Raw genomic sequence first — 13,630 nt, 5'->3', positions numbered from 1 at the left:
AGGACCATGACTTGCTCAACAGCAGCTGGGCAGTAGGAGCCACGATGTTTTCATGAAGTCACCCATGGTGACCAGCCGTGGCGATGCCATTACTGTCCGGAAAGATTTCCTCTCCTGAGGTACTTTAAAGGGGAGGATCTTGTGGCACTCCCCAAAGACTGGGGAGTTTGGGTCAGCAGGTGGCACACTGTGAAGATTGGAGAGAACAAAGCCTGCTCTCTCCTCTCCTGAGGAGCCCCAGTAAGAAAGGTGTTGTGGCATGGGTGAAAAGCACCACGTGAAGAGGCAGAGAGCACATGGAGGTAGAAAGGTGGCAAACAAACACCAGAGAGCATCAAGCCGTTCGAAGGTATGTGGCCGAGTTCACGGCCTGTGAGGGGAAGTGGGAAAATCGGGGGCATGCTGTGGCCACCTGAGTTTGTAAAAGGGGACCAGAGACCTGCAGCAGGGTGTTAGGTGCAGATGCCAGGGAAGGGGCGTGGGACAGACATTGCGGAAAAAACAATTTAAGCGGCAGTCAGCTCAGGATATTTGCAGGGTCTGCAACTTCTTCCTTTGGCATCAACCATTGCAGGCAAAAGCCTGGACTCTTTTTCTACAGGGGACACATTTCAGGTGTATGGAGCAGGGGGTTTAAGGAGTGACAGCTGGGCTGAGGATACAGTGGCAGAGTGGCTTTCCGGCCAGGGAAAGGGAACCCGACACGGGGAAGCGGGGGCCTTGTGCTGCAAAACCCCTCACTGCACAGGGGCTGGCTGCAGGCAGGTTGCCTGTGCGGTGAAGGCGGAGGTGAGGGTAAGAGCAAGAGTCACAAGACTCTTTCCATGAAGACCTGGAAATCTCATCTTCTCCTGGACTTGGCCCGTGCGGTACCTCATCCAGGGAATGGCTGGGAAAAATGGGAAACACTCAAATCTCCAGGGGTATCTCCTGAAACCAGCAGTTAGGGGAAAACGCAATAGTTTTGCTGGGATGTGTAGAAATCATGAAAGGCCTGAGGTGCTTGAAAGGGAAACATCTCATTCAGCGCCCAGATCCAACTGTAACCGCATAACTGACGGCAAGTAATGGTGGGCACCTGTGAAGTTGGAAACCATTGTAGATGCTCAGGGCTGATGAGCAGCAGAGTGAGAAAGGTCTAGGGGCTCCTGCCTTGCCTCGGGACGGACTACTTAAGTGCTAAAATGTTGAAAACCAAATAGGTAGTGGGAGCTGTTGGGGGAGGTAGACCAAAGGCTGCCCAGATGGAGCAGAAATCCAGCTGGGAGGAAGTTAGAGACCTGGTCCTGCTTGTGATGGGAGCCAAGAGGGGATGAAGACTCTGAGAACAAGTGAATAAAGCCCTTGGGGCAAGAAAGGAGGGTTGGACCGCTTGTCTCCTCTGTGTGTGTATGTAAGGGAGGCAAACCAGCAGCACGTTGGAGCTACGTTAAAGGGTGAATACTTCTACACGGTGAAAACTGCTTTTGATCTCTCCTGCTAAGCATGCGATGGTTGGAAGGCGGTTGTGCATGTCTGTCTGTTTGTATGAATGCTCTGCGTCCGGTTGCCTCTTAAACAAACACAAGCGTTACTTTACTGGGTAAAGCTAAAAAAGGGATTAGCCCAGGCTAGGTATGCTGTTCTGACCCAACAAAGCAACAAAACGAAACAAAACAAAAACTGAAGCAGGGTGAAGCTGCAGAGGCGCCCGCATGCACATGCGTTGGGCTCCCCACCAGAGAGCAGCGTTGCTCCAGCAGTGAGCGGTGCCTTTGCGTTTCTGGCGGCCGGACGCGGCTCTTGCAGCTCTGCAGGCTGCTTTGGTCGAGGGGCAGTGGGGCTGCTGGTGGAGGGAAAAATGCCTAAGGCGAGGCACTTGGGCCTGACCATCAGAGGTGCGGGTCACCTACAAATGGAATTGAGCCCAGCTGGGGTCTGGGCCACTGATACTAGCATCATCTGCTGTCTCCAATTCCTAATGGAGGTAACCCGACAAAAGGGAGCCCTATTAAAAGAAGGCTGGCCAGCAAAAGTCTTTGAGACCATGTGGTTAGTCAGGGGTGAGTCTGAACTGGACCTGATTTAAGCCGGCTGCTCATCCCATGTGCTGTGAACTGGCAAAGTTACTTTTCCCAAGGGGACGGTGAAGTATGTTCAGTGTACAGTCAACGTTTCCTTTACAGCCCATGTTTCCCTCTCCTCCAGGGGCTGAAATGTCAGGCAGAGTCGATTTTTTGCTGCGGACAGCAAAGCAAGAACTGTCTCCTAGGGCAGGACCGGTCCCCTTGAAGCAGCCCCTCTACCGTCAGAGGGTGGTCAGCCTGAAGGGCTGTCTAACTGCTTTTCTGCTGCGTGGCCCATTGGTGAGACACGCGCTAGAGCCCAGTTACACGCTGCAGTCAGAGGCGGCAACAACAACAAAGACCTGAGGGGGAGCCTGAGGGCACTAGTGGGTCTTAATGGCCCTGACTGACTTCACCTGGGCCCCCCACCCACACCCTGGGCTTGGGAGCCTATTTCATGCCAGCCCAGGGCCCCAGCCTGTTTCTGCACTGGGTTGTTGGTGGGCCTGTCTGCAGCCCTGCCTCTTGGCTGGACCCCTCGGTGCCGTGTTGAAGCCCTGGCTCTGGCCCTGTCTGCTTCTGGCTGGGCACCCTGGTACTGGCTCGCCCCTTGCAGTGTCGTCAACGGACCCTCTTACCAGCTCAACCCACGAGTTTTTCTCACTTCTACTCTTCCAATTCTCTCCCCCATCCCACCCAGGGGCAGGGGGGGAGCGAGCGAGCAGCTGTGTGGTACTCAGTTGCTGACTGAGGTTAAACCAAAACACCAGCCTTGCATCCCATGCTCAGCCCTTTGGGGCTGCACCCCTCAGTGAGGGACCAGCCTGCAGAGGGCCACGCTTGATGCCTAGCTTGTCCCCACTCCCGTGGCAGCCCTGCGCAGCTCCCTGGCAGGGTGCTCTTTCTGGCCATCCTGTGTCCCACTGGTGTCTGCATGGTATGGCTCCCCGCTGGCTTGCTGGGGCTTCTCTGCTGACATTTCCCTGTTTTTTTCAGCTCTGAAATCTCTGCACTAATTATACGTGCTGCAATATGAACCTTCTGCCAGTGGGGAAGGGATACAAATAATGTTGTTGTCCTCTTCTTGTGCAGGGACCTGAGCGCTATTTGGGGATCGGTCCTATTCCAAGGTGGCGCTTTCATTTTTGAGCTCTGCAGTCCTTGGTGCAACCCAGCGACGGGTCAGGCTGTAGTGTTTTGGATGGGAGCTGGTACTTTCATTGCTCTGTCTTACCTTGTAGTAGCAGTTTCTTGGGAAATGTCCTGGCACGCCAGAACCGGTGGGTTCATCAATCAGGCCAGCTGCCAGGTAGCAGAGCACCGAGAAAAACAGATGTGCTCGTGAGCGCGGTGTTTTTGCAGCAGGCCCCTTTTTGCCTGCTGGAAGATAGAGAAGTTACAAATCAATGTACACTGTTGTGTGTTGGTGCTGTAGACACCTCCCCGCTATTAGCTAGCACACATTGCCGGCTCATTTCTCATGGACAGTTACTTTTGGCTCATTCTTCATTTGGGCTAGGTTTGAAACGGCACGTTGAAGCAAAAAACCCGACAGCCTTGGCTATCTGACCCACTCGGCTCTCCTTGGTAGCCCAAGGGGCGTTCTTCCTTGTGACGCTTCGCACCACCTCTGACATCTAATCTCTTAAAGAAGCTGGGTTGTTTCAGTCTGGTTTTCTGTATATATTTAGTGGTATTAGGAAAAATAAATACGCCACCAGGAGAATTCCACTCTCTGACACAGGAAAAGAATGAACATAAATATTCGAGGTGATACTTTCATAGTAATAAGAAAAGAATTCCGGAGAACGATTCTGTCTGCATCAGCACAGACCACGTGCAAAGTATATCATTTGTCTTGGTCTATTTCAAAGCTATTGAGGGGAATGGATGACCAGGCTTACAGAGCTTTGCTGCGCGTGTTTCGGTGCAGGGAGAGCTGTGTCACTGCGAAGCCTTCCCGAGCACTTTAGATACATTTCAGGATCCTGCGCTGCCAGTCACAGGCTTTACTCCGGTCGCTCTTAGGAGTGATTCATGCATGCCGAGTGCTACGCACCCCAGGGCACTTTAAAGAATTGCCGTTACTCACTCGCATCACTCCGTCGGTCGTCACGCTGTGCAGGGCTTGACTTAAAGTGCGTTTTCAACGCATCAGGAAACCCAGAAGTGCAACACAAACAACCCTGCTAGAGGAAAATGCCATGGACTCGGTTCTCCTGCTGGGCTGAGACAAAGAGAGAATAACACACGTTAGCGGTGCCGCCCAGTGATGCCTTGGAGGATGTTTAGATACCTTTGATTACGTGTGCCTATGCAGGATGGATAACATTAGGCAAGATGAATAAACAAGCCCTTTTTCTGAAGAAGAGCGGGTGAAACGGAGTAACCCATACTAAAGGCCAAGACTGGGAGAACAATGTCATTTCCCATTTGTTAAAATGTGGACACTGTAAGACTTGCTTCACACACATGCAGTCCTGTTGTGGAGGCTGGGATGGCGCCTGAGTTACCTGAGTACAGTGAGAGGTGAGCTGTGCCTGCGTTTGCCGTGCACACTGGCAAACTGGGGAGCACTCTGGGGAGCAGAGCGGTGCAGGGGATGCCCAGTCTCCTCTGAGTTTGTGCTTCCGTGGTTTTTTGCTTTCTAACAAGATGCAAAACCTGCTTGGAGCTTTTCTTGTGTCTGGGACATTAGTAATGGCTGTCCCCCATGTAGATGTCTACTTTCTAATGAAGGAAGGGCTTCTACTCCAGCTTCAGAGGGACAACAGGGCAGAGGGATTAAGAAGGTCTTTCCCCTCTGCTAACCTACGATATGATCACCAAAGACTCGGTTCTTAGACTTTAAAGGCTATTTTTCTTTCCAGTAAAGAAGCGTGGAAATTAAATGCGTTTGTTCTACAACAGTCTTGATGGAAATAACAAAGGCTCGGTGCCTAGTGACTGAGCCTGTACGATGTAAGCTGCTCCACCCTTTAAAATCTCATTGAGATAATAGCTCTAGCGTCATGACAGTGGTAATTCCTCTGCTGACAGGCTGTACACTGGAGCAGTAGCTCAGGTTTAACTACTGGAATTGGGAACTCCTGCTGAGATCCGCTGGTCATACCCCGGGCTAGGTCCCTACGTCTTCCTGCCATTTGGCCAACGTGCTGTCCTCCTTCTGCCAATGCTGGGACCGTAGGAATGGAGCAGTTTCGCTCTTGAAATAGCTGAGACCTGTTGCAAAGCCCATTAAAACTGATGCCGCTTTTTTTTTTGATTTCCCTAGGTTTGGCTCAAGCCCTCAGCAACATTGCTCTTGCTCAATGTGAAACTGGAAGCAACCTTGAGTGAACAAGCCAGGCTAATATTCTGCAGGCTAATCATAACTGCTTGAAGAACAAGATAAGGTGTGAGATGGCAAGTGAGTAAAACAAGTAACAATCATTCTTTAAAGAAGCTTTATCCAAAATTATCCAAGCTACCGCAGGCTTGGTTTGACTTTGGTGAAATAGATACCTAATTTTATATGTGTATGTGGGCTTTACACTAAAATTCAGGAACGAGTGCCAAATTTCAGCTCTGAGAGAGAGGCTTTCAGGTTGCAGCAAAACCCAGCCCAGCTTGATGCATAGGCAAGGTAGGTGCCAAGAGCGCAAGTTGCCCTATGGCCTCACTTGCTAATTCCAGACTCCTGGAGAGCCGAGCCTGGTGCTAAGGCGGAGATGCAAGTGACTGCAGAGCAGCGCTGCTTGGCCGGGAGACGGGTGTCCTTCACAGCAGCAGATCTTGCTCTCACTCCTTCCAGTCCCTCTGACTTTCCATCCCGCTGTTCCTTTGCCCCTTGCTGTGTTCCTTGCTGCTGTGGAACAAGTTGCCCAGCCCCATCCTTGTGGTGATGGAGTCTGATGTTGCCTATGCTTCTGAGAGGTCTGGAGCTGCTGCAGATGGAAGTGGACGGTCTCCAGCCTCAGCCGTGGTGGCTTTAGCGGTTCTGCTTTGCTGCGCTCTTCTCAGGGGTCACTGACAAGGAGGCTTCTAAATTAGCTTGAGACTTGTGCTAAATGCACCTAAAGTAAAGCAACGTCATTAGAGGCTGTATGCAGTTTCCTGAAAGCAGCTGGTCCTTGTCTCCTTCAGAGGCGGGATGCCAAAGCAGCAGTGTGACTTTGTATAGCCATTCCTGTGTTGGTGTTGATCTGGGGAGTATTGTGAGCACACTAGACCGGAGCTAAAATGCCAAAAATTTGGTAAAGGGGGACCACCCTGCATTTCAGTAACAACTTTGAATAAAATCTTGGCTTTTTAAAAGCTCCTTGGCTGCTGTCTAGTGCTGTGCTATTCTTTCGGTAAAGAAAGTGCTCCCACTGTCTTTCAATCGTCAAGTGTATGTTGTGTTTTTATGAAGAGGTCTTTAAAAATCTGCAGTATGCCGAATGAGAGAGATTCAGGGTCACGAAAGAGCAAGTAGCATAAAACCTTGGGAAATGAATTCATTAGCATGCCAGTGAGTGAAGTAATTTTGCTGATATTAAATTAAGGCTTGATTAATAGGCCCAGCCTTTTTCTGAATCATTGTGCTCTTATTTGGCTTGGGTTTTTGGTTTGGGTTTTTTTTTTGTTTTTTGGGGGGGGGGGGGCACGCGAATAATTCCCCTGTGTTTGTGGAGGTGCAATCATGCTTATTGCATTTGCCGCCTATTTTCCAAGTCGGACTGGTCTTCACCACGACTTTTGTAAATTAAGCTGCTGCAGCATTTTACAATCTGCAGACCGCATTCAGCCTTCATGAAATGAACTGCTACTTTGCAGAAGGCAGCAAAGTTGTGCTGAGTCTGACATTGCTTCTCGGTCTGCAGAGCCAATTGTGTTTGAGGCTGCTGTGCTACTGAGCCAGAGGAACATCTGAGAAGCCTTCCTTCTCCTCTGTATGTGGGAGGGTGTTGCCACTGTCATCTCTTAGTAGGCAGAGCTCTCAGTATTTAACCTTTGAGGGGTAAAGCGTTCTGAAACATAACAAGGAAAAATCAGGGTCACGGTTCCTCCCCTTGTTCTCGCAGGCACCTGCAAGAAATTGAACACAGGGAAGTAGTTTTAAAAGAGGTGGAAGAAAGAGAGAGAGGTAGATGATAACGAAGTCTGAAATACTGGCACCAATGTGGTCTAACTGGCTGTAGCTTTAGGGGGAAGTGTCCTTATTAGAACTTACTTCTTCCCTCCTCCTGGACTGTTGTTTAGACACTGCTGACTTTGGTATGCAGGCTGTGTACGAAAGAGCACTTGCTCGTGAGAACCATTCCAATTAATGGGACCAAGCTGTTCCGTGCAAGAAAGGGCTGGAGAATCGCTCTCTATGTACGTTAAATTAGAGTGGACATGAAAAAGCTGAGCAAACTCTCCAAAAGGCTGAACCTGTAGCAAAAATTTCTTCTTCAGGAGCCTGATCCGAAGCCCATGGAGGACAATTGTGGTGGTTTCACTGACTTTCGTGACCTTTGGATCACACTCCAAGTTCTGTGCTAAAGCTGGTATATTCTTTGTTTTATTTACTTGTGGCTTTGTACTACTGTTTCTATCCAAAAGCAACTGTTAGGTTTCTGAAGAAGACACCTTGAGCAGTTAGAATGAGTGACCCTTTGCTGTGAATAAATTGCCAGTAGAAACGTGTTAATGGCACCCGGGGACCGTGTATTGATAGGGACTAATTAATGGGCCTAATGTGACGCCACAAAGGGAACCTCACAGCTCTCTGTGCTCTGACACAAGTTAAATGTTAACGAGTCCCCAGAGGTGTTTGAATTTGGGTTCCAACTAACGTATGGTTTAGCCGTATGCATATAGCACACTTATGGTTTAGCCATATGCATATACCTAAGCAATATTCAAGGCTTGTGAATCTTGTTACCTTTACTTGTCTGTTGTGACAAGATATTGGTGCTCTGAAATGTCACCCCTAGTATTTTACCATTTGAGACCTGTACGGTACAGGAGGAAGAGTCCCATCATACTTCTGAAAATATCTTGTTTATTATGAACTACCCGCACGGTGACAGAGATATCCTGAGACTTTCTGTGCTGCATCCCAGGAGCAGAACTGTTGCAACTGGTCTTGTGCGAACCGTCACCAGAGCTAGGGAGTGCAATGCCGAGTCCTCTGGGCCACGTCTGCACAAGTTAATCCCAGATCAGCTGTGCTGAGCAGCATGGCGCGGAGATTTCCGTTCCACGAATACAGCGTTGTAGGCCCAGGTTGGCATGCCTGGACAGCACCGTGTTGCACGGTATAGGTTTACCCAGCCTATGCAAGCAAAGGCATCTACCTCCATCTTGCGGGTCCCTGCAGGTGGTAGATAGGTCCTCAAGTCAAAGAGTGCAACTCTGTGTTAAACTCTGTTCAGGTGCAGACCTCACTCAGGAGCGCTTACAGTCAGTGTTGCCGTTGGCTTGAATCGAGATGTAGCTGAACATTGTAGCTGTCTCACGTCGGGTCTTTGCACGGCACTCTTACTCGTAACTAGTCCAGAAGGAACTCAGGATACTTTGCAAGAAATCCCTATGTCGATTGGCACTTCTTTGATCCTGTAGGTGTGGGACCAATTCCAAACAGGCTGCTGGTGGCTCCCCAAAGGTCTCTCCATTCCAGGACCGTGTCAATAAAGCCAGCTCTGTGCAGTGTTAGATGGGAGCATCTAAAATGTCCGTTCTTCATCCCTAGTACAAATCTGGTGCGGTAACAGGTCTTTGCCGATGTGCAGATTTCCTTTGAGAAGGTGTTCTTTGACGGTAATACGGAATTACCCGGGACACCTCTGTTCCTTTCAGCATTAAGTAAGTTCTGGATCCAAAGGGACCACTCTGCACCACAGACTCATTGTTGCTCCCCTTGCACCTGTGGTTGTGAGACTGGTTAAATATGTAAGCTATCGGATCTACCAGCAAAGCTTGTGGCCGTGGGGCAGAAGAAAAGCAGCGAGCTATCTATCTGCCCTGTGAGAGCTCTTCAAGGCCGTTTGTTCTCTCTGGGCCTACTCTTGGCTACAGTTCTGCGTTCCCCTGTGCAGCAAAGCTCTGAGGCCAAAGCTAGGTTTCAGGCATGTCCAAGTTGAGGCTGGATCAGCAGCGTAACAAGAACATTGCATTATACAGCCTTTGTACCAACAGGCTTGACTTGCTTGTCCCTGTAGCCTGATGTTTCCAGACTTGGAAGGAAGGGGAAGGAAGAGAGGGCTAGAATAAAAACAAACCTAAATTCCTCCCCAAAACTCTTGTCTGCAGCCACATAACTCACCAATTGGCTCTCCCGTCCTTACAGATTCTCCTCTTTTCCTCGAAGCTGGCTGATGTGCTCGTTCTTGCAGGTACCTTTGCTAGCGCTCCCTGGCTCCTGGAGAGGCACATCTGGGCTATGCGGTACCCCAGAAGGAAGGGGAAGTGCACTGATGAGGCTCTGTTGTTCTTCTGTGTGGTTCAGCGATCACAGGTTTGGGATTCGGATAGACACCTGAGTTGGGGCCCAGACAAGGTAGACTTGTATTTTTATACATCCTCAAGATGTGGCTCAGCTAATCAGCCACCGTCTTCCCATCTGAGTATTTCCCTGCCTGACTATTAGAAACACCGTAGCCACAATAAAGGGATACTTTTCCTTTCAAATTCTCTCCGTGTTTTCCAGGCAAGAATGTAAGGGTTTTCAAGCAGTAGCTTTTCAGCTGTACCTGGAACGTGACTGTCGGATTTCTTTCTTTATCCCATGTTTGGGTTCATTACCTCTTTCTCGAAGCTGCTGTATTCATCTGACTTTGAGACTCCTACTGCGTCTTCAGGCTCCCAGGACACCGGGTATTCTTATAGCATTTATGTGTGTTCCCTTGCTGGCAAGGGTTGAGAGGTAAAACAGCTCACAAATCCTGTGACCCATTGGTTGCTGCATGGGTTTTATTTCAAAGCCTTTAATTCCCATCTACGCCTTCCCTTTGTTGTTTGTTTTGAAATGGATCCTCTCAAGCTGTCAGACTGGAGGGCTGCCCAAAAGGCTGTGACATACGCGGAACTGATCTTTTAACAGTTGGTCCACATAGCTGTGGCGAAGTGTCCATGACGACTTTGGCTTTCCTGAAGCTGGGCATCGGGCAGGCAGACACGTGTCAGTACATTCAACTTGTTCAGATCTCTGGACCGGTCTTTTTGGAAAGAAACTGCAAGCAGGAGTTACTGTGGTGCTGGTCATCAGCAACCACAAATGTTGTGAAAGCAAAGCTGACAAATTGGGAGAGAATGCAGAGGGCAGCAGTAAAAATAATAAAAGCTTTCATAAGTGAGACCGGTAGATTTGAGGTGAAGAGAGCTGGGAGTTTTCCCCTATTGATAAGAAGCCAGAAGCAAGACATACATGTCTGTAAACATACATATATATATATAAGGGAAAGTCATAAAAAATAGAAAGATGGGTTCAATATAATGCTAATTTTACAACCCTTCAATTGACTGTGTATCTTGGGGTTGCTAAGAGAAAAACACACGTTGCCTGTCTTTAAGCATGAAGTGAGCAGGCTAATTGCTCTGGGCTCTTAAAATGTTAGGGGCAAAGGGGTCCCTAGAGAGGGAGAGCCGAAGCTCCTGAACGATTCCTGTGCTGGATCAGTCTCTCGGAGCAAGAGACTCCTTGAGTCAAAGAGACGTCTTACTGAAGGGGCAGATGGAAACCAGTTTGCCAAGCACGGAGCTGAGTCTTGAAGGTTAGGTGATGCACCTTGAAGGTTTTGTGATGCACACACTGCTTTCCTCTCCTTTCAGGTAGCTTGCTACGCGGTCAGCTCCTGTACGCTTCACTGCACGAGCTCAGAGCTTCACCGGTTTTGGGAAACAGTAGAGACGGAGCAGCTTGGCCGGCCAGCATTGAAGGTTGCTCTCCATGGGGGTTTTGAAGTCTTTCAAAGGATTCAGCTTCAAAAGGGGTAGGCTAGATTCGCTTTTGGAATCACACGTGTCCTAAAACGTGTGGCTCAATGGCTACTGATGCCTCTACACAGCCGGCTTCTTTCTATTTTGCCTGGTGTAGACATTGTGAGTTTAGCTGTGCTTCTAAAGCAGTGTTTTCTTACTCCATTGGACTCATCTTCGAGGACTGAGCAACCCAGAAGTCAGCTGGACCTGTCCCAACTGCCCGCTGCCCTTTCAAAGGCATCATTAACAGAGGAAGTGTTTGTTATTCATGTGCTTTTAATACGCATCTCCAGCATTAAAAATAAAGCTAACTAGCTTACAGGTTTTTGAAAATGCTGTCCTGCAGGAGCTTGAATTTATGAATTGCCTGCATCTATTTTTACATTTCAGTAAGATGTGGTGAAAGCAGCGCCCTGGCTGGAGCAGGAGAAAGGTGGCTCGTACACGTGTCTCTGTGCACGCATGTTTCTGTGGTTGCATAACTTAAAAAAACCCCAAACCCAACACTGGACACGGGGACAGTCTGCTGAGTAAGGCGGTGACGTCACCATCCTTGGAGATACTCATCTGTAAGGTTTGGTCTGGGTTTAATATGGGTAAACATGCTTGTTCTGCAAGGGTGTGGAATAAAGAACTGCAGAGAGGTTCCCTTCTAGCTCTAACACCTCTGTGGAAGGCTTTCTGGAAAGTAGATTAAATGGCAACCAACCCCATGTGCTTACGGTGCCGCTGCAAATAGCAGACAGTATTTGGTTTCACTGGAAAGCTATGTGGAAAGCTGTGTACGCTGGAATTGCAGGGTTATGGATGACAGCAACCGCTCATGCCCGCGAGTCTTGAAACATCGCTGTGTTGAAGATGAAGTTCCTTATACCCATGGTGGATATGGCATCTACTGGCTAGCTGTGTCTCGCGTCAGAAGACAGGGCTGTCTGTCCATAAACGTTTTCCAACAAAGGAAGGAGAATGTCTGGGCTGCCTGACTCACGTCAGTCTCCTCAGATGACAAATACAGTGCAGAGCAAATCCTGTGGAACTGGTGAAACTTAGACTAATGCGGTGTGCAGGAAAAGGAATTTGACATCTAGCTAGCTGTTCTGCATACTTACCCATAAAAATAAAATGAGTTAATAAAATTGAGTTATTGTTGTTGTTGTTGTTGTTGTTGTTGTTGTTATTCAAACGGAATTATTAATACATTTTAGAAGAGGAGTAAGATGTGTTGTGACTTCTTTGGTGAATGCCCCCGTTTGGTTTGAAAAGGTATCCACTGCGGAAAGGAGAAAGGAAACCCCCTTCTGTCCCGTGTGCCCTGCTTGGCACAGCCGTACAGTATATAGAGTATGGCCGATATAAAAAGATTTGTGTCAAGGAGTTGATTTCCTCGAGGGGGCCAGACAGAGCAAGAACAAGTAGGCTCTTGAAGGATGTCGTTCTTTTGATGGCAGAACTCTGAACAGCCTTGGCAGTGCAGCCTTAGCAGTTGAAGTACAGGCCAAACTGTGTCCTAGCAAGTGAGCCTGAGTTGATACGAGGGGACAGAGACAAGTTTAGGTAAGCCTCGCAGAGGCTTCAGTTATCAGTGTCACTTTTTCTTCTGGCTAAGGCTGACCTTTGTATGATGATGCCCCCCTGCCCAAATCTTCAAATGTGTCGAATATGCAAAACATTGCAAAATGTGTAGCCAAATAGCACGTATTTGCAACTTTGCTGCTGAAACTGCAGCTGCTCCTTATGGGGAAAAGTGATACACGCTGTTAAGCCATGCTAAATCTGACGTAACATGGGGAAAGTCTTCTCAGACTGCCAGCAGCGTATAGCTGGCCTGGTCTGAGGAATGGAAGGAAATACACCAAAAGCTGGGAATACCCCTGCTGATAGCCAAAAAAATATTCTTCCCCAGAACATCCCTCCCCTTCATGCATGGCTTCCCCTTTCATCACGGGTGTGATTCAAAACTGCACTGTAAAAGGTGGAAAGGTTGTTACCGATGTCGGTGGATCTCGCTCTGTATCCATGTGATCTGTACAAGCTGCTTCCCAGCTAATTTCTCTGGAATTGCCTGAAAAGCATAGTTTTACAAAACTACAACATCCCCTTTCTCACGGAACCTGGGGCCTCATATGATTCTCCCTCTTAACTTCCAAGCCGGTGCATCGACCTTTCCACAGTTTCTTCGCCCAGCTCCCCTGATAGATCGTTAGACGTCTGAGGTACAGACAAAAGCTGTTTATTAGGGCAGAAGGATCTTGATCCTATGGACAGAAACACTGTTGAGATAGATCCCTCAAGCCTATTTTAGACCTGTAGGCACATCAACAGTTTGAGGACACGGAGGTAGTGGGTGTGTTTGTCAGCTGTCGGGCACCCGACCTTCTGAGTTTTAGTGGTATTGGCTGTGGCACTTGAATGGCAGTCAAGAATACAGGAACCTGGCAATGTACTTTTTAAAAGGTGCTGGGGAATATCAGCAACTGGATCGTTGCCAATTGCTTTTGGACACTCTCTGAAACCCATAAGAAGATGGAATTTTGGCTTTGATCTCGAAGAATTAAATGCGTTTAGAAAAGTTGCTTTAGTTAGAGACTGAAATCCTGTAAAGTAAAAGAAATGGCTGGTTAATTGGTGAAATCACAGTGGTGCCAACTTGGAGGATT

At 48.6% G+C, this 13,630-nt stretch overlaps 1 long non-coding RNA gene across 1 annotated transcript; it reads left to right on the top strand.

Moving 5' to 3' along the window:
• The first annotated feature begins 4,478 nt into the window (after positions 1-4,478).
• Positions 4,479-11,401, top strand: LOC143155769 (uncharacterized). The gene is made up of 3 exons (XR_012994470.1): positions 4,479-4,574; positions 5,320-5,454; positions 10,824-11,401. It is a non-coding gene; the product is annotated as an uncharacterized LOC143155769 (long non-coding RNA).
• Positions 11,402-13,630: the final 2,229 nt, after the last annotated feature.

This window comes from Aptenodytes patagonicus, chromosome 1, assembly GCF_965638725.1.
Source record: "Aptenodytes patagonicus chromosome 1, bAptPat1.pri.cur, whole genome shotgun sequence".
In the NCBI taxonomy this organism is placed as follows: domain Eukaryota; kingdom Metazoa; phylum Chordata; class Aves; order Sphenisciformes; family Spheniscidae; genus Aptenodytes; species Aptenodytes patagonicus.
This window is presented reverse-complemented; position numbering and strand designations above follow the sequence as displayed.